We start from the raw sequence: 19151 nt of genomic DNA, 5'->3' as shown, positions 1-19151 counted from the left end.
TATTGGGTTTATCTGACGCAACGAATAAAAAAATTAAATATTAGGGAATGTGCTATAGACTCCTATTTTTACTAATAAGATCTCTAAGTTATCAAACATCATTTATGTTAAAGCTTAAATATTTGAAAAATTGGAAACATCAATAAAGAGCTTTTGTAGATCAATAATTTGAAAATATCTATTATTGTTTTTTTTTCCTGAATAGTTAGAAGATTCAAAAATGCGTGATTAAAATTTCAAAATACCCAGAATATTATTGTAGAAACACAGCATACACAAAACGTTAATTACGTATGTTTTGGAATCAAATTTCTCAAACTGATTTAAGGAATAATATGTAACTAATTAATGCATAAAATTTCAAATTATAGAATTTTATTTACAACATAAATTTACTAATGAATAAATTTGCTTAAAATTTCAGGTTGCTGCAAAAAGTTATTTTCAACATGTTATTACCAAATGAATACATTTATGTGAAGTTTCAAACCCTAAAAAGTTATTTCCAGTATATAATTTTTTAATGGATAATTTAAAGCAAATTGAAATTTTAATAAATTATTTTCAACATGCCAAATTTACGTGAAAATAGTTAAAAAGTTATTTCCCCAACACGTTATACTTCATAATGGATTTATTTGCTTGAAATTTTATGCAGTAAAATATTATTTCCAATGCATAGCAAACTTATAAGTCTTTGTAAAATTTCATCAGGTTCTTCGAAAGTTTCCATTTTAATGTCGTAGTTTATAAAAAGGTATACAAATAACAGAAATTAAGACCGAGTTCCTTTTATAATTTAATTTATTCGAAAATGAAAGTAAAATATGATGTTCTTTTGTTGATTTTCTGTTAGTCACGCGTTCACGCTTCATAGAATCATTTTCGCACTTCAAAAGAGCGAAAAAAATTTATGAAATAATTTGCTCCATGTTTTTAAAAATTTTCACAGAAATCCTTCTGATAGATGAATGTTTATGTTCTATCGAAATATTTTGTTGTAAATAAACATTTAATTAAAACAATAAATGAGCAAATAAATAATTGAATAAAAAACAGTTTTGTGCTTGAAACAACTTTCACTAAAGTTATACTGATAACTGTGCTTTTGTATTTAATGGTAAGTTTTTCTGAGAATGTAATCTGAATAGAAAAAAATTAATGCTGAATTAATTTTCATGGGTCGACAAAAAAAGGAAAAAAAGAAAAATCCATGTTTGCCAAACGTTCATAAAGAAATCTACCCAAATAGAAGGGACATTTTTTTCTCTCTTTTACTTTGAGGTTTAATAAGAATTTTAAGTTATGACATCTGTTCTTTGACTGTTTTATAGTTAATATCATATACTTTATGTTATGTACTTAATATTATATATTTCTTATTATATATTTTATAAATTTTCCTCACAAACACTTTTTTTTTCCATTAATATAAAATGCCAGTTTAGGGATTATATTTTCCATTAAATTCGTTTTATCAAATGCCAAAGCCACTCAGAGAAAGTTTTATAATTTCCTCGAACTACCTATTTTAAACGTCCAAATTGCATATTCTCCGAAATTTCTAAAGCCGGATAACAGCATGGAAAACCGATATTAGGTATCAACTCAAGAACATCTGCTAAATGTAAATTCAAAACCATTTCTAAACCTAGCATTTTCTCTCTTTGGAGTTTCAATTCGGATTATTACAATTAAAGAAAACATGGAATGGAATATTTCACCTCGCACACATTATATTTATTCAGCCATCAAAATTCAGCACGAACAGCAAAAATGTCTTAGAAAAAAAAAGAAGAAAAAAGAACACACTGTCAAAAATATTAGTGTATGTCAACGCCACAAATGGTGGCAAATACTTTACAACAAAACGGTGTAGTGAAACAATTCTGCACGAACAGACAGAAATGTCTTAGAAAAGAAAAATAATAGCGCACTATCAAAATGTTTAGTGTAAGTCAACGCCACAAAAGGGGACAAATACTTTAGACCAAAATGGTTTAACGAAACAATACATATCTCTTAATACTAAGTGTTTGAAACAAAGTTCCGTTGCATTATTTTGTTTAAAGTAGTTGGCACCATTTTACCATTTCAGTAATAATAAAAATGACTAAATTAAGATATGAATCAGTAAAGTCATTTTTACGATATAATAAAAAGTAATTATCATTAATTTCGGATACATATTTATTTACACCAATACTTAAAATAAGATAAGTTAGTTATAATCAAACATACACACAGCACAGTGAAAATATCAGAGATGAATTCGAGCTAGGCTAAATAAAACAGAAGCAAATAGAAGTAAATATTACAAAGTTATTTAATACACTTGGCAAATTTATGTATATTTTCTAATGAGAACATAATTATCTTTAATATACAGCTGAAGCCATGCATGCTTTTTGTAACAGTTAACTTCTCTTCCTGTTGAATGTTCAGAAGCATACGAGACGAAAAGTATACTGTCAGAAATTTCTCCCTTAAAATGGTTTAATAGCAATTTATTTAACTGTTATTTTATCATTCTTAACCAATACAGTCCAATAACTATAAGAAAAATGATATTCAAGCTGTTAAGTGTTAGAAAAAAACATCTATTAATTGTTTTTACCTTACACAGTTTAACAAGAAGATTTATATCTACGCAAATTAGACCTACCAAATGAAACCATTCTGTTCCATGCAGATGGGTGCATACTGTGCGGTTTTTAGAACTCCCCAGACTAGGAATCTGGGACTCTGTCAGCTGCTATAATAACAAGCGAGGGCACATTTCTAATGAGGAGAAATGAAGAAATGAATGTGCCGATTGGTTTACTTACCCTGACCTATGCCAAGATTAAGACAAAACTATTCACCCCACACCCCTATTCGAAGTGACTTTTGCTCGTAACCATAGTACCCACCACGATGCGAGACTGATGTCTGGAGGAGTTCTCCTGAAAGCCGCACTATACTGTAGCTGAGATGGCTAATTGATGAATCTAATAATCGGCGGACCCAGCTTAGATACCATAATATTTCGTCCATTCTTCCAATACATGAAAAGTATCTAGTGTCTTGCACTCTTCAATCTGTGATCCAGGCCTAGACTATTAGAATACGAAACTATTAGAATACGAAACTATCATTCACATATAAATGGTGAAGCATTAAAGTTCCGATGTCATTTTAAATTTTATTGTGATGGTTTAGAAAATATGCCAGTTGTAAATGGTTCCAAATCGCATAGTTTTATATCCACGGTTTTTTGATTGTATAAGTTGTGAACGGTTTAGCAACCATAAGGGTAAAGAAATGTTGCTAACCATAAATTTCGTGGTTAATCGGATGGATAGACCGGTAATTTCAGCGTAATTTCAAAAAGAAAATTCGAACAGTGTGTATTTCACCTTCTCATCTGATAAGTCTAATGCAGTCATCAGACGATTACCAAACATACGGCAAAATTTACAAAATAGTTACTAAATGGAGTAAATGCATCTGATCATAGTGCACGATTTTTCAATTTATTGGTAATTTAAGTACACTCTTTAGAATGTGTAAAAATGCACGATTTAGTATTAACTTGAAATAAAGTATTCTTTCACAATTTTTTAGGAGTTTTGACACTAAATTTGACTCCACTAAATTCAGATAGGGTTTTTACAGAGCATTTATCTTGGATAATCATTTTGCTTGAATTGTAAAATGTAGTTTTCCTTTTTTAATTTGTCAACATGCAGCAGTTTCCGTACCGTGAACTATAAATGCTGTTATAAATCAAAAATTCAAAATTTACTGATTTTAAATTCACTAAATCCAAGTTCAATACAGTTCTAGCTCTTCTTAAACTTGAGTACACGATACTATAATTTAACATAAAGTGATACATGGTAAATTAAACGCCTAATATAAGATCTAGTTTAATTAATAATGTAACAAATTTGCTCAGTGTGATGGTTCAAGTTATCTAAATAATGATTAGTTGAAACTAATTTTTCTTTTAAAGTACTTTTTTTAAATTCCTTTTCTAATAGCACTGTTTTTAAAATATGCATAAAACCTTTAATGATTCAATTGCCACAGCTTACATAATCTTGGAATTAGGGAACATAAAGTGATATGAAGGCTTTAAGTAAAAACAAGTTTGCCAGCACAAACCACAATGTTGAGAAAACTTATATTCAGTGTTAGATAGATTCTATCACTGGTTTTTAGAGATTTTTGAGAGGTTTTTATGGGGGTTTTTTTTTGGTTCTATCCATGTAACTAACTAACATGCCTTCTTGATTCATTCAAAAGGATCTGATCGAAGAAAAATTTGTCACAAATAAACTTGTTTTCGGAAATTTATAAAATTCAAGAGCTGAACTTTGTTGCGTCATTCATAATAAAACAAGGTAAACTTGACTTGATATGGAAAGTTTCGTATCACACCGTGAAATGAAGATAATTAACAAGAAATCATGAGTTAAAGGAATGAAATTGACTGAGGGCAAAGCCCTTTACTTACCCTACACCCTTCATTAATTTTCAATGCATTTCAGAATTTTTTAAAAATAAACATATTTTTAGATTTTTTGAAACATCAACAACGTAAAACGCTTTCACGTAAATGCAATTTTTTAATCAGAACAAGAGGCACGTTTAGCAAAATTTCAAATAAATTCTACTCTTAATCAAAATAACCCCTTTAAAATAATCACCTTCCCTCATACTAGGGCACATTATTGACCAGTTTGGGCAAAATTTTGTATGCAATGTCACATTCTAATTGCACTGCAACCTTTTGCCATAGATGATGTAAGTTTGTAAAATTAAAATCGTTTATGTTGGAATTCGATTCGGATCGTGAGATGAATTTTACGGATTCGGGTTGTGAGATAATTTATACTGATTCGGTAACCATACTGAAATATTCCACAAATATTCGGTAAATATTCTGTAACCATTTGGTGATCCATAGTATAGGATGAACCATTTGGAGGCGTAAATCTCTGATTTTCTGTTAAAATTATAATGTTCATAAAAAACAACCTGGTTTTTTTTAAATAAAATTGTGGCTCCAAAATTATTTCAATTGTAACATCTTCCATCACAAATGATGTTGGCTTGTATAATTGAAATAAATTATGTTGGGATTCGATTTGGATCTTATAATGAATTTATTTTGGTGCTCCTTGTAAGATAATTTAATCACTGGTTTTTATGTCCAAATAATTGCCTTATATCGTGTATGCTTTGTATAATCCAGTGGAGTGGTCAAAACTTTGCATTTAAATTTCAGTTTTGCGGCAAAAGATTTTTAAACCTTTGTTTATGACAATTATGATAATTGTGACAATGTAGAAAATGGATAGATGCAATTTTGAAATCAGAGTTTACCAGTGAATTAGCGAATTATGCATGCGTTTCATGAAAATTAAAATCGATAAAAAGAAAAATTTCAGAGATGTATTGAAACTAATAAGCGGTACTGTATATCTTTGTCCAAATGATGCACCTAATTTCATGTGCATCTCACATAATACTATTGAATAATCGCAACTTTGCATTAAAATTTTCGTTTTTAGGCAATTGATATTTTAACTTTTTTTTAAGACAAGTGCTTGATACAGGAATCAATGGAACCAGGTTTCGACCCAATACATATTATAACGAAGTAGCTTATTATGCATGCTCTTGAAGAAAAATGTAAAAAAGAAAGAGAAAAAAATATATGTTTTATAGAAACTAATGAGCGGTACCGTATGTAAAAATACTATCTGCGGAATTCTATCGCTGTAACTGTTTGAAGTATTCCCTGAAGTCCACGAGTTTCCATTCCAATTATTTCGCTAATACATTATAATATTCCACCTAACTCTCGAGAACGAAACTGGAATCAGCATAGAATTTTTTTTCTTAAGCATCTCAGCAATTTTCACGCTTACTTTAACTGCATCCAGAAACTAACTACACGCCTTGGAAGTTTTAATTACCCACAGAAAAAAATTATAATAAGTTTCCTTCGGGATTCGCGGTGCTTATTCCGCCAATTAAGAAATATCCCTTCCCCACAAATCTCGGACTAATTCAACTGAAGGGGGTGCTTTTATGAAAAAGGGAACAAAGTTTAAGTTCCTGTTCTCTTCTCTCCCATCGCTAACTCCCAAATTTCGATCGAAGTTGGGCGCATGCCCAACAATTCTAGGTGAAGTGGCAAAGAGATGTTTTCTACAGTCATCTCCCATTCCTACACCTGAGACGAAACGGTAATGTTCCATTTTCCAAAGAAGAACGCGAACATTCCCGGTCCCAGCTTCTTTGTATTGGAGCGTCATTTGCGCAATTATAACTACGTGATTTCATAAACCATTGGTAAGACATGTTATAATCATTTTACATTATTTGTATTAAAAAATTCTATTTTATTTCTGAACTTTATCCTATGGCATTGAAATGGTTGAGTTGCAAGAAGAAAGTGCAAGGATTAGGTATAAATGGTGTTGAAGTTGGTAAATATCGAGTTGCCATTTCTTTGAAACTATGCTTTGAAGATTTAACTTAAGGAGAAAACTTTGAAATAGGTTGTCATATTTTCAGAATGAAAATTTTAAAGGTTAAAAACGCTTTAATGAAATAATCTAGCTATCTTTAAGCGATGATTGTTGTTTAAGACACGCAAAAATGTTATTTAGGTGGGTGGTTTAGGTGGAAATGATTTGGAAGTTGGAAAATATAGACTTGCAATCGTTTTGAAATTATAAATAAAAGATTTAATATGTGCAAATTATGAAATTGTGAAGGAAAAGTTTAACTCTCTACAAATACAATCGAGCATTCAGTTATACTTAAGCATCGTTGCTTGAGGTAGGCAAAAATGTTATCGCTCATGAATTTTGAAGATTTGTGGTTACGATTTTATATTAATTCTTAAATCCTAGTAATAGTTGTATTTATTGTCATATTTACCAATAATATTAGCATGGTTGAGTTATTAGAAGAAATTGCAAGGATTACAGAATTGGAAAGTTTAGTTGTAAACCTGTAATTTTTAAGTTTAAATACAAAGTGCATGGAAGAAAGGGTTTAGAAGTAAATGGATTTTGATTTGCTTTGGTTTCGACATTAACACATTGCATTAAAGATCTAAATTTTGTATTAAATTTCAAAATTAATTTTTGAATTAGCATTCAAATTTTTATTGAAAAATTAAAATTTAAAAAATAATTTTTTTAAGACACCATCTCCGTTTGACGCTATTATAATTTAACTGATAATTATTTGCTTACTTCTTAAACTAGAAATAATCAATTCTGTTTTTAAAGCAGTATCTAATTGTATTAAAATGAGAAGTTTTTTGAAATAAGTAAATACACTTCCTTGCACCAGTCTATTTATGTCAAAGTAATCCTTCTTTGTTTCATAAATTTACAGTAATTCTCTACCCACAAATCAAAACTATTTTCGAATTTCCTTTTTTCTGCCAAGAAATCAACTAAGAAAATCGACCAAAAATATTTTTTTCATAATAGATCATTTTTAATGAATTTCATTTATAGTTTTTAGTAAATAATTCAGACACACGATACATAATATATTCTGTTTAAAAGTGAATTTACTTAACTTAATTAAAAAATGATAGGTGGAACTTAATCTGAGGAACTTAATTAACTTGAATGCGATGTGATTAAATGAATGATTGAATACGATGACAGCAATCAGAAACAATGGATCTAGACACCGTATTATTGCTCTAGAATCATTTTATGATATAAAGTTTCATGTTATTTAATGACGAAGGAAATGAATCTGAGTCTGGGGCGAAAATCAATTAATAGTTTTAGTGATTTTGTAGTCTATATAAGTAAGATTTTAGCAAAAAAAAATTTTGTCATGAAACTGATGGCGAAGTTATAAAAGCATAATTGTTACACTGTAAAAACTTCTGGATCAAATAACGGTATGAAGTGTGGGGGCAGAGTTAACGACTATGCCAACCTTCATCTATCAAAATGTACCTCTTAATAGAATCAAGTTAACATGTCTTATATACTAGCGATTTGGTATTTAATATTTGTAGTGGTAGATAGTTATGCCACATTACTCCCCTTCCAGAATTTTATCTGTGATAGAATTCGATGAACGGATACCACTAATTGATTCATGCCTTTTTTTATGTCATATTTTGCTCATTATATTTTTACGTCATAGCATTTCGCTCATTATTTTTTACTTCGTTTTTGTTATAAGAGCACTTTTTGTTGTTGTTGTTATTATTCTTAATTTTTGTTTAATGACCGAGAGATTTTATTTACTTCACAGGATTTTTTTGAGCAGTTTATTTTTAAGCAAATCAACTGTTTAATGTGGATCATCCATCAATATTGGCAAGTTCTTATCCCGTCCGGGTCACCAATGTGGCAGAGGAGTTAACGACTATGCCAACCGTCATCTATCAAAAGGCACCTCTAGATAGAATCGAGTTAACATGTCTTATACACTAGCGATTTGGTATTTAATATTTGTAGTGGTAGTTAGTTATGCCACAGAAGTACCCGTTCTATGACTGCATCATCCGTAAAATCCATTTTTACACAAAAATATTATACCTTAATATCTTTTTACTGTAGTATTAATTCAATTATTGTAATTCAGCGATTTTATGGTAATTATTATTGTAAAAAATGCGGTATATAATATTTTTTGTTACGTAACATGTTCCGGTAAAAAGCTGAATTTTTGGGTAAAAAGTTTTTACCAGAATTTTTTACGGTGTACATGTACGTTGCCCTGATGCAACTGTAACGTAGCATATTGTATGTACAGTGTACATACTGCAATGTAGCATAGCGTTCAACATAAATCTAACACAGTCACTAACAAGCTCTGAGTCAAATAAAGCCTGCATAGATACACGGAGTTTGATACTCGTACACGTTAATTACACCTTAAGAACCTATTTAGGTATAGGTTGTTATTAGAATTAGGTAGAGGCTACTTATGTTTAACTATGTTTGATACCGCAAGCTTAGGGAATATTATGCTCGCTTCTCTCCAATTAGATAGCTCTGGTTCAAATCTTACCGATGACAGGTTATTTTAGATGCTCGCAGCAAACCCCAGTGGTAAAAGGATAAACACGCAAATCCAAACAAGATTTTGGATAAACCATACAAGATATTGGAGGTTTTCCTCCTTGCCTTACTCGAATGTGGGTTTGTTCCATCAAAAAATCCTTCACGAAAGCGAATCTCTCTCCGTGTCTAAATCAGAAGTTACCATAAGTTCTGGAATATGTTTAAAACTACTATAAAGGATAAGGAATCAAACAATTATTGCATTAAAGATTATTTTCAACTGTTCAACGTCAGTGATAAAATTCAATAGAATTTAGTTGGTTTTAAAATAAGGGATCGAGATGTTTTATCGTTTGTGAACTTGCGGCAGAAAAAATTATAATAAAATTTATTTACTTAGCTATTCATCGTAATGGATGAAATTTTCTTTTAATTAGAATTAATCTTATCTTCATCTAGTAAGCTATGAGCAGTACCTTTTCCTATTTTTAAAACAGTAAGATTTCCTATGATTTATATTTAGACCTGACAAAAATAAAATTATATATATTCTTCCCACTGTACTTGAAAAAGGTGGTTTTTAATATTTTTATTTTATATTTCAAAGTTTAAATAATTACTCGGTTCAACTTAAATATCCTACTATCCAAAATAATTTGTGCACGATTCATCGACAAATAAAATAAACTTTTAAATTAATTCAATATATTATCATTCGACACGATTATATATTATTTATCTTGATTAAACCAGTCTACTTGATTGTATCTTAATCATATTATTCTACTTGAAATAAATCTACATGATTGCATCTTGATTATATCATTCTACAGGATAATCTACAACTTGATTCTAATTGAAAAATGCATTTTTAAGGCTTTTATTTCATTATTCAAAGAAATTTTTATTTCTACCCTCTTATAATACTTAATAATTTAATAAGAACCATTGTATATAGAGCCCTTGCTCACCCTTAAGGTGCTCTCTTGTCAAACGAGAGGCGCTTCTTCACAAGGACTTGATTCACAAGGACCGATGACTCGTTTTCTTGGCTTGCCCAAGTGTCATAAAAAAACACAAGCTCAGTAACATTTCTAGTGTTTGTTGCTCTCATAAAATATTTTTACTCATCTATTCATTGTTATAATAAAAATTATCTTCAAATAAGAATGAATTTGTAACTATACATGTTCTTCATTCACTAAGTTATGAATTATGCATTTTCTTAGCTTTAAAAATAGAACTATTTCCAGTGGTTGCTGTTTAGCATGCATGACGGTAACAAAATTCCCTCTCTTCCCGCCATAACTAAATATCATTAGGAACGACCTTTAACATTTTGTTGATATATTAGGAGATGCTGAAAAATCATTTGGATGTGAGAAATCGATAAAGGAATCATTTTTCACCGTTTATCAAATTTAAGCGTCTCCTTTATCTTCCATCATTCGAAAGCTCCATTCATCACAACACCCTTGATGCATTGCGTGTACAAAGAAGTTACGAACGAAAAGGAAAGATAGAAAAGAGGCTTCGACGTTTTTAAGTTAAATTATGATATTATTATATCGAATTCATTCTGAAAGTTACTCTATGCGTCAACGATTCTTATTCAAATCATTTAGTAATATAATATGGTAAAAATTAAAAATGTAGACTTCGAATAACAAAATAAAAGCATTAAGAAATGTATTTTTTTAAGTGCAATCAATTAGTAGATAATCAAGTATAATGATATATTCAAGATTATGAAGATTTATTCAAATAGAATAATATAATTGAGATAATCATGATCAAATTATAAGGTATTAAATTTATTCCGAAGATTATTTTATTTGTCAATATTTCGGATTCAAATTATTTAGTACTAAAAGATATTTTACGTTAAACCAAATTTATAATTCAAAGTTTGAAATATAAATTAAAAGTATTAAAAAGTAAAAAATTAGACTATATTATTAACAAAATAAAAACAATAAAAAATTGTATTTTTCAATCCGAATCAAGTAGTCGATAATCAAATAGAATTCTATCAAGTAGTAGATAATCGAATGGAATGATATCAAGTATATAAAATAGTAGATAATCAAATAGAATGATATCAAACGGAACAAGTAGAACTATAAAATCAAGATAATCAAGTAGAATGATATAATTGAAATATGAATATTGAGATAATCAAGTGGAATGATATCAAGCAGAACAAGTAGAATGATAAAATCAAGATAATCAAGATGAATATTGAGATAATTAAGTAGAATATTGAGATAATCAAGTAGAATGATATTTAAGTACTAAATTAATTCCAAAGATTATTTTATTTGTCAAGGATTCGCACTCAATTTATTTTGTGTTATAAGATATTTTAAGTTAAACCAAGTTAATTATTTAAATTTTAAATCATAAAATAAAAGTGTTAAAAACTGCATTTATCAGGTAGAATAGGAAGTGTAAATATAATTTTAACTTCGTCAGGTCTAAAATGAAAATCAAAGGGTAGATCATTTCTGAAGGACGAAGAGGGTATTTTCATTATTTAGAATTTTATTAAGAAGCCTTCCTACATTCTAAGTTTTAGATCAGACAAAACAATACTATTTTCCTTTTTTAATTCTACTTGAAAAATGCAATTTAAAATATTTCATTATTTAATTATTTCATTATTTTATTATATTTAAATATTTCATTCACTTTTTTTAAATATTTATTTGTTGATTCAGTCCAAATTTTGTTTGATGTTAGAGCGACGAAAAAAAATTTTAATTTAGGAAACAATTGCAACTCGTAGTGTAATAGATACATAGTCTCAGTAGAAATTTGAAATATTTTGGAAACACTACAAAGAAGTGCAAAAGGTTTACACTCTAATGTTAAAGCATGTGAAAATGCGAAAATTATTTTTATTTTTTAATGTGAGACGAAATCGGAGCATTCTTCAATCAAATGGATTCACCTTCCTGCTGTAGTAAGAAGCTTAACTGCTGGTTTTAGTCGATGAGTTTATCATTTTCTTTCTTTTTCTGTTTATTTGAATTTATCTTTCTAATCGTAGGTTATTTGTTTTATTTTAACTGGCATGATTGGTTCTAAAAATTATAGTTCTTAATACCACCAAATTTAGTAAAATATACAAATCTAAAATGTAAATAAAGGGTTTTTATGTCATGCTGTACAGTATCATAATAAACTTAGCATATTTTATCACATTAACCAAATTTTATCACGTATTATAAATCAATATTTTATTGTTAGTTTCACCAAAACCATAACCAAGGTGCTTCGTAAAAATTGCCAAACTTTTTGGTGTTCCAATAGATCCAGAAACACATTAAATTTCACAATTTTCTGATAGTTTTGACTAAGCTTTTTTTTCCCTATGGGACAGAGCGTTATCTTCCCTGTAAGGAAGCCCAGGTTCGAATCGCAGCGGTAGCTGGTTGATTCAAACTTTGCCCCGGATCGCACCAACCATAGTACTAGCGTAAAATATCCCCAGTGGTAAACGGATCATTGATAAAAACCTCCTTGCCGTCGNTCGCATTGAAATTATTTTGTGTTATAAGATATTTTAAGTTAAACCAAGTTAATTATTTAAATTTCAAATTATAAAATAAAAGTGTTAAAAACTGCATTTATCAGGTAGAATAGGAAGGGAAAATATAATTTTAACTTCGTCAGGTCTAAAATGAAAATCAAAGGATAGATCATTTCTGAAAGACGAAGAGGGTAATTTCATTAGTATTAGAATTTTATTAAGAAGCCCTCCTACATTCTACGTTTTAGATCAGACAAAATAATACTATTTTCCTTTTTTTATTCTAGTTGAAAAATACAATTTTAAATATTTTATTATTATCTTTTTTTGATATTTATTTGTTGATTCAGTACAAATTTTGTTTGACGTCAGAATGACGAAGAAAAAAAATTTAATTTAGGAAGCAATTGCAACTCGCAGTGTAATAGGCATAGTCTTAGTAGAAATTTGAAATTTTCTGAAAACGCTACAGAGAAATGCATAAAGTTTACACTCTAATGTTAAAGCATGTGAAAATGCGACAATTATTTTTATTTTTTAATGTGAGACGAAATCGGAACATTCTTCAATCAAATGGATTCACCTCCCTGCTGTAGTAAGAAGCTTAACTGCTAGTTTTAGACAATGAGTTTATCGTTTTCTTTCTTTTTCTGTTTATTTGAATTTATCTTTTTAATCGTAGGTTATTTGTTTTATTTTAACTGGTATGACTGGTTCTAAAAATTATAGTTCTTAATGCCACAAAATCTAGTAAAATATACAAATCTAAAATGTAAATAAAGGGTTTTTATGTCATGCTGTACAGTATCATAATAAACTTAGCATATTTTATCACATTAACCAAATTTTATCATGTATTATAAAGCAATATTTTATTGTTAGCTTCACCAAAACCATAACCAAGGTGCTTCGTAAAAATTGCCAAACTTTTTGGTGTTCCAATAGATCCAGAAACACATTAAATTTCGCAATTTTCTGATAGTTTTGACTAAGCTTTTTTTTTCCTATGGGACGGAGCGTTATCTTCCCTGTAAGGTAGCCCAGGTTCGAATCGCAGCGGTAGCTGGTTGATTCAAACTTTTCCCCGGATCGCACCAAACATAGTACTAGCGTAAAATATCCCCAGTGGTAAACGGATCATTGATAAAAACCTCCTTGCCGTCGGGCTAACCATGGGTTATTTTCTTGGATTTTTCTTCATGTAACGTAAATACAAGTTAGTTCCATCAAAAATCTCTCTACGAAGACTAGTTTGTTCCAATGCTTTACCTAAAAGTTTTCTCTTCTTCTGGGTTGGGTTCAAAATTACAAGACCGTGGAGTTCAACATTGATAGTTGTAAACTCACAATTAAATCAGCTGATCAACGCCGGTTAAAAAATTAAATGAAACTGTAAGATTTTGTCTGAGCTAAGATCTATTACAATCCATCCTAATCACATCGCATTGCAAGTAAATGTCATATAGAAAATTAAAAATTTTAATAAAATTAATCACTTAAATATTTTTTGTCCAAAAATTCCCGAGGTTACAATTTTAAGTTATTAAATTAGATATTAGAAAATAAGCAACCCTTTAATTCAGAGTTGAATTTTTAGCTCTAATTGGTGCCTTCCAATCTAAAATACTTGCGCATCCAAATACCCTTTCACGAAAAAATATTAACAATTTTTAAAATTTTAACTGATGCAGTTCAAATAACTCTTTGGTGACTAAAAACATGAAATAATGTAGAAAATGGAAACTGTAAAAAAGCTCATTTTTTATAATCCGTAGCATACGCTGAACACTTCACTGCTAAACTTCTGCAAAAGACTTATTTCTTTAAAATGACAATACGAGGTGTCAAAAAATAACGGAGATAGTACATCTGATGGCATAGATTTAAGAATTTTTTAATGTATATCTTTAAACTTGCTTATCAAGTTTGAAGCTTTCGGTAATCGTTTTTAATATTTATCCGGGTTATTGTAGTTTTATTTGAACCACAATGATTTTCAAGAAAATATTTACTCGCCAGATCAAAATATTTGTCCGTCAATACACTGTACGAAATTCCTGATCAAATTACTGGTAAAAAAATACTGACATGAGTACTTTTTACCCATAATTACTAAAAAGTACTCTTTACCGTAAGGTCCATTTTTACCGTAACCGTTTTATTTACCGAAACGTGTTACGTAGCAAAAAATATGATAAACCGCAATTTTCACAATAATTTCAGTAAAATCACTGATTCACTCTATTTAAATAAATATTACCGAAAAAATTACCGTATAATATTGTATGGTAAAAATGAATTTTACCGCAAAATATTATTGCAATATATTATTGCAAAATATTATGGATGATGCACCCAAAGATGCAACTTTATATCGTAAATTGATCCGGAGTTTTACACAATGTAGCAAACTGGCGAGTCTATATTTGCTTTGATTGATTTATCGTATTTATCGTCTTCAATTTCATGTCATAGTTTTTTAATACTTTGCAACTCGTTAAATATTCCTCTTTTCATGTTTTCCTTAATATTGTCAGTGACTTAAATTGTTTATATTTGACTTATGCTTTCCTTAATCCTTTGCATTACGCTCAATATTTATCTTCTATTTAATGTTATCTTTAATTCTCGATGTAACGTGCAGTGTTAATCTTAAATAAAATTTAACTTGGTTTTAGAATTGTAAATGTTTCAAACCAGATAATTTAATTATGCTACTTCTGCATTTTACCCGTCGTGGCTCAGTAGTTAAGCCACCAAACTGTCATAGTTAATGACTAGGGATCGATCCTCACTGGTGGCTTGAAGTCCGCCCAGCTTTGGATCGATACCAGCTTGTCAAGGAAGTAAAGGTAGCCTGTGCGCAAAGATTACCATACTGCCCCAATCATGCCGTTGGTCATGAAATTTTTGGAGCCTTAATCTACGTGATCCCCATGGCCTCCTACGGGTTGTTGCGGGAATGCATTACTTTGTTTTTTCTTTTGCATTTGGGGAGAACATTATTATTAATACAAACTGGAATTGGAAACAAATGCATGTTCACATTTCAGAATAAATTTTCAATTCTAATTCGTATAAATCTAGCGAATCATCTTTTTGTTAGCATGTCTACCTTTATTATTTACAAAAAGCAAAAGTATCGATAAATATATCTGAGTTAAAAATATCGCAATTATGCTTTTTAAACCACACTTTTAGAGTTTATGTCAGAAATGCAGCCAATAATCCAATGTAGGAAGAAAATAACAGTCGAATTACACCCCGAACTGGGTATTTTTTTTTAATAAAATAATTTTCCAATGGTAAAATACTTACAAAAAATACAAGCATTTTGAAAAATAGCATCAAGATATTGCTAATCTTCAATAATAAAATTTTAGAAAAAAGTTGTAATAATAAATGTACGTTTAACAAAATTTAAGAGAAATACGTTTTTATTTACATTTAATTCTGAAAACTTCGAAATAATTTTAAGAATTTGAACCCGCCATTTGATTTCAATTTCAAATTCTCGAATTCCACTCTAACATAATGAAAGGAACTAGTAAAAAGGTGAGATTTCAGAATATAATATATATTTTTTGGAACGCTCTTCATTGTCTTGCAATTCTTGCATCAAGTTCTAATAAAAGGACGATGGAATGTACGAACAAAAAAAAATAGTCTTAAGACATAGTTGGGGTGATTGGCATAAATAACAGACATCAGTTCCTTTCGGAAAAGCTCGAGATTGAAGACATAACTCTTTTCCTTCGCGAATGTCGTCTTCACCCAAAAGGAAGAAAATCATTCTTTTTTACTTTTCTCAGAAGTAGAATACAAAATCCAGACGGGTAATTTTTCCACAGAGAGTTTTTTAAAAGCGTCTTTGGTTGCATTTCAAGTGTGTGTTGATGTATGATTTAATGTGTGTTGCGGCCTACTTTATTTTATTTACGAGCATTGGGAAATGGGAGTTAAAATATAAACACGTTTAATTGGTCTTCCATTTATTGTAGAAAGAATTGCGGAAAGAATTTAGAAATAGTTTTTAGTCTTTTATTTATTTTAACCATTTCTCTCAAGGCGACAAGAAAGACATTACATACATTATGTGCCGTAATTTCAGCAAGATTCAAGTTTAGTGAACTATATGGCCATTCTTATGATGTAAAAAAAATAAGATTAGCTGTGTAGTATCATTGTGTACTTTAGTTCTGGGTTTCGGATCAAAATCCTGTCAGAAATATAGTTTTTTAAAAAAAAAGAAGTTTTCGGAGAAAAAGAGCATGTCATCAACCATAACTATAATGTGATGTGTGAGAAAATTTTTTTAAGCTTTCTTCTACACTGTTCGAAATTTCTCAGAAAAAATGGTTAAATAACAATTTGCCTAATTGCTATTTTACTACATTCAAACAAAACAGTCAAATAACCATAAATAAGATGGTATTCAAACTGTTAACTGTGAGAAAAACCGTCTATTAACTGCTCTCATTTAATACAGTTAAAAAACCAGAATTTTATCTCACTAACTCTGCCCACCTAACGGAATGACTTACTTCCTTGCCACGGGGTACATATTACAGCCAAGAGAGCTAATCTGACAATCTCATGATCGAGAGAACGTGAGTTTGAGTCCCAGCAATGACACCTCAATACACAATATTTCCTTTTGATAAAACACAACTGAACCACAGCTAGTACCCATTATATAACAAAAAACCTAGCTCCAATGTCTAGTTACTCTTTTATGGTTTCAAAACCATGCTAGTTGTAAGTGGTTAAAAACACCTCGTAGTTTTTTATTCACAGTTTTTTAACCTTACTAGTTTCAAGCCGCAAAGGTAGAAAATGTTTTTTAGCAAACATTTTACGGTTAATTGCATGAACATGCTGCTGGTTATTTTACCATAATTTTCGAATGAAAATTCGAACAATGTAGTCATTTCTTGTTTCATATAGAATTCAAGCTTATAATTAAACTTAAATTTTATTATTTTCTGCTTGCTAATATAATTCCTTTTAAAGATATTTTAAATTGTGGGTAAACTCATTGCTAACATAATTTAAAGTTATTGCTGATACTAACCAAAAATGAGCGGACCACCAGTGGTGCTGCCTCGGTGAGCCCTAAAACATGCATTAATATGATCCTTTTTGTATCGAGGACTCGACCATCATACCATAGGATCTGCCATAGGAAGCGTAAAATAATAATCAACTTCTAATTGTCAATCACAGCTGAAATGGGTACTAGCAGTGACGATGGTTGATTTTGCTGTAATCTAACTTCTAATTTGTCACAAAAATGTTTTATGGGATTAAAATGGGGCTCTGAGATAGTACTCTTGTTTTTGAACACCCATTTAATCAAACCATGGCTGCGCAAATGTAGACGTGTAAATGGGGCTGTTAACCTTTTTGAAAGTGAAATGTGCCTGCCCCAGTAGATTGCCATTAAGTTGGGAGAGCTGCAGCGTCCAGAGTGGTCCCACACATCTCAGAGTTTATATTTCCAATGAAATAAACGAAAAGTCCCAGAACAAACCATGAAAAACACCCCCCTCACATCATGATGTACCACCTGACAGCTTCATTTTCCTACGTGAGTGTCTCAATACTTTTTTTTATACCAATTAGCGTATAAGGCAAACCTGTCACTAATTTAATTTTACTTACAAGCTTTAACAGTTTTACAAATTTCAACTTTTGACTTTACAAACTTTAGCATTAGAAAAGTAGACTAGCTAACTGTCAAATGTGACTTACATATATATTAAAAGATGAGAAACATTGCGTATATCTAGTTTAATATAAAGTTTAATATGTAATGCCATCAATATTTTAAAATCATATTTAGCATGCGAGTCAATACCAGTGCTTATATGGAGGCAGTTAAAAAGTAGCCAAACTGCTATTGATGTCAAATCGCTTAATTAAATGCGATAGTAAACAAATAAGGTATTATCATTTTACTGTGATAATGTAAACTTATTAAACCACTGTGCATAATATAGGTCTGTAATGATAGATTTTTTTACCTCCCTTCAAAATGTATAAATACCCTAATATCACCATCCTTCAGATTCATAGCACCTAATTTATATAACTAAACCTGGCACCATTTTCTCTAACTACTTAAATAAAATTACTAACAATATTTCTAAAGAAGATTTCTTTTGGTTTATCACTAATAATCAGCAGATTTTAGTTTTTATTAAACATAATAAAATTAATTTTATTGCGACTTTTGATTTCCAGAATCTTTTCAATAGCATTCCCCTTTCTAAACTAAAAGATTTCCTTTTGAATTATTACTATGATTTTAAAAATATCCTTTGTTGCGATTTTGATTATTGGGAAATTCTGATTAATTTTTGTCTTTTTAGTAATTATCTTTACAATGGAAGGGATATCTTTCTTCAAATTAATGGAATACCACAGGGATCTAATTATTCATCTCTCTTAGCTAACTTATTTTTGCATTATTATGAAAAAAATTTTACTCTGAGTATTAAATTTGTTTTTAGATATATTGATGACTTAATTATCTTTAATTTCCAAGATTTTACTGTTTTATT

General features: G+C 29.7%; 1 protein-coding gene across 1 annotated transcript in view; it reads left to right on the top strand.

Annotated features, from left to right (window-relative positions):
- Positions 1–6218: 6218 nt before the first annotated feature.
- The window catches only part of LOC107455647 (uncharacterized), an 84779-nt gene continuing 71846 nt past the window's right edge, over positions 6219–19151 (top strand). The window contains exon 1 of the mRNA XM_016073289.3: positions 6219–6348. The gene's annotated coding sequence lies outside the window, so the exon portion shown is untranslated. The remainder of the gene's footprint in view (positions 6349–19151) is intronic.

The sequence above is a fragment of the Parasteatoda tepidariorum genome, chromosome 4, assembly GCF_043381705.1.
Source record: "Parasteatoda tepidariorum isolate YZ-2023 chromosome 4, CAS_Ptep_4.0, whole genome shotgun sequence".
NCBI classification, from domain to species: domain Eukaryota; kingdom Metazoa; phylum Arthropoda; class Arachnida; order Araneae; family Theridiidae; genus Parasteatoda; species Parasteatoda tepidariorum.
Note: the sequence above shows the minus strand (reverse complement) of the source record. Positions and strands in the feature narration are given on the sequence as shown.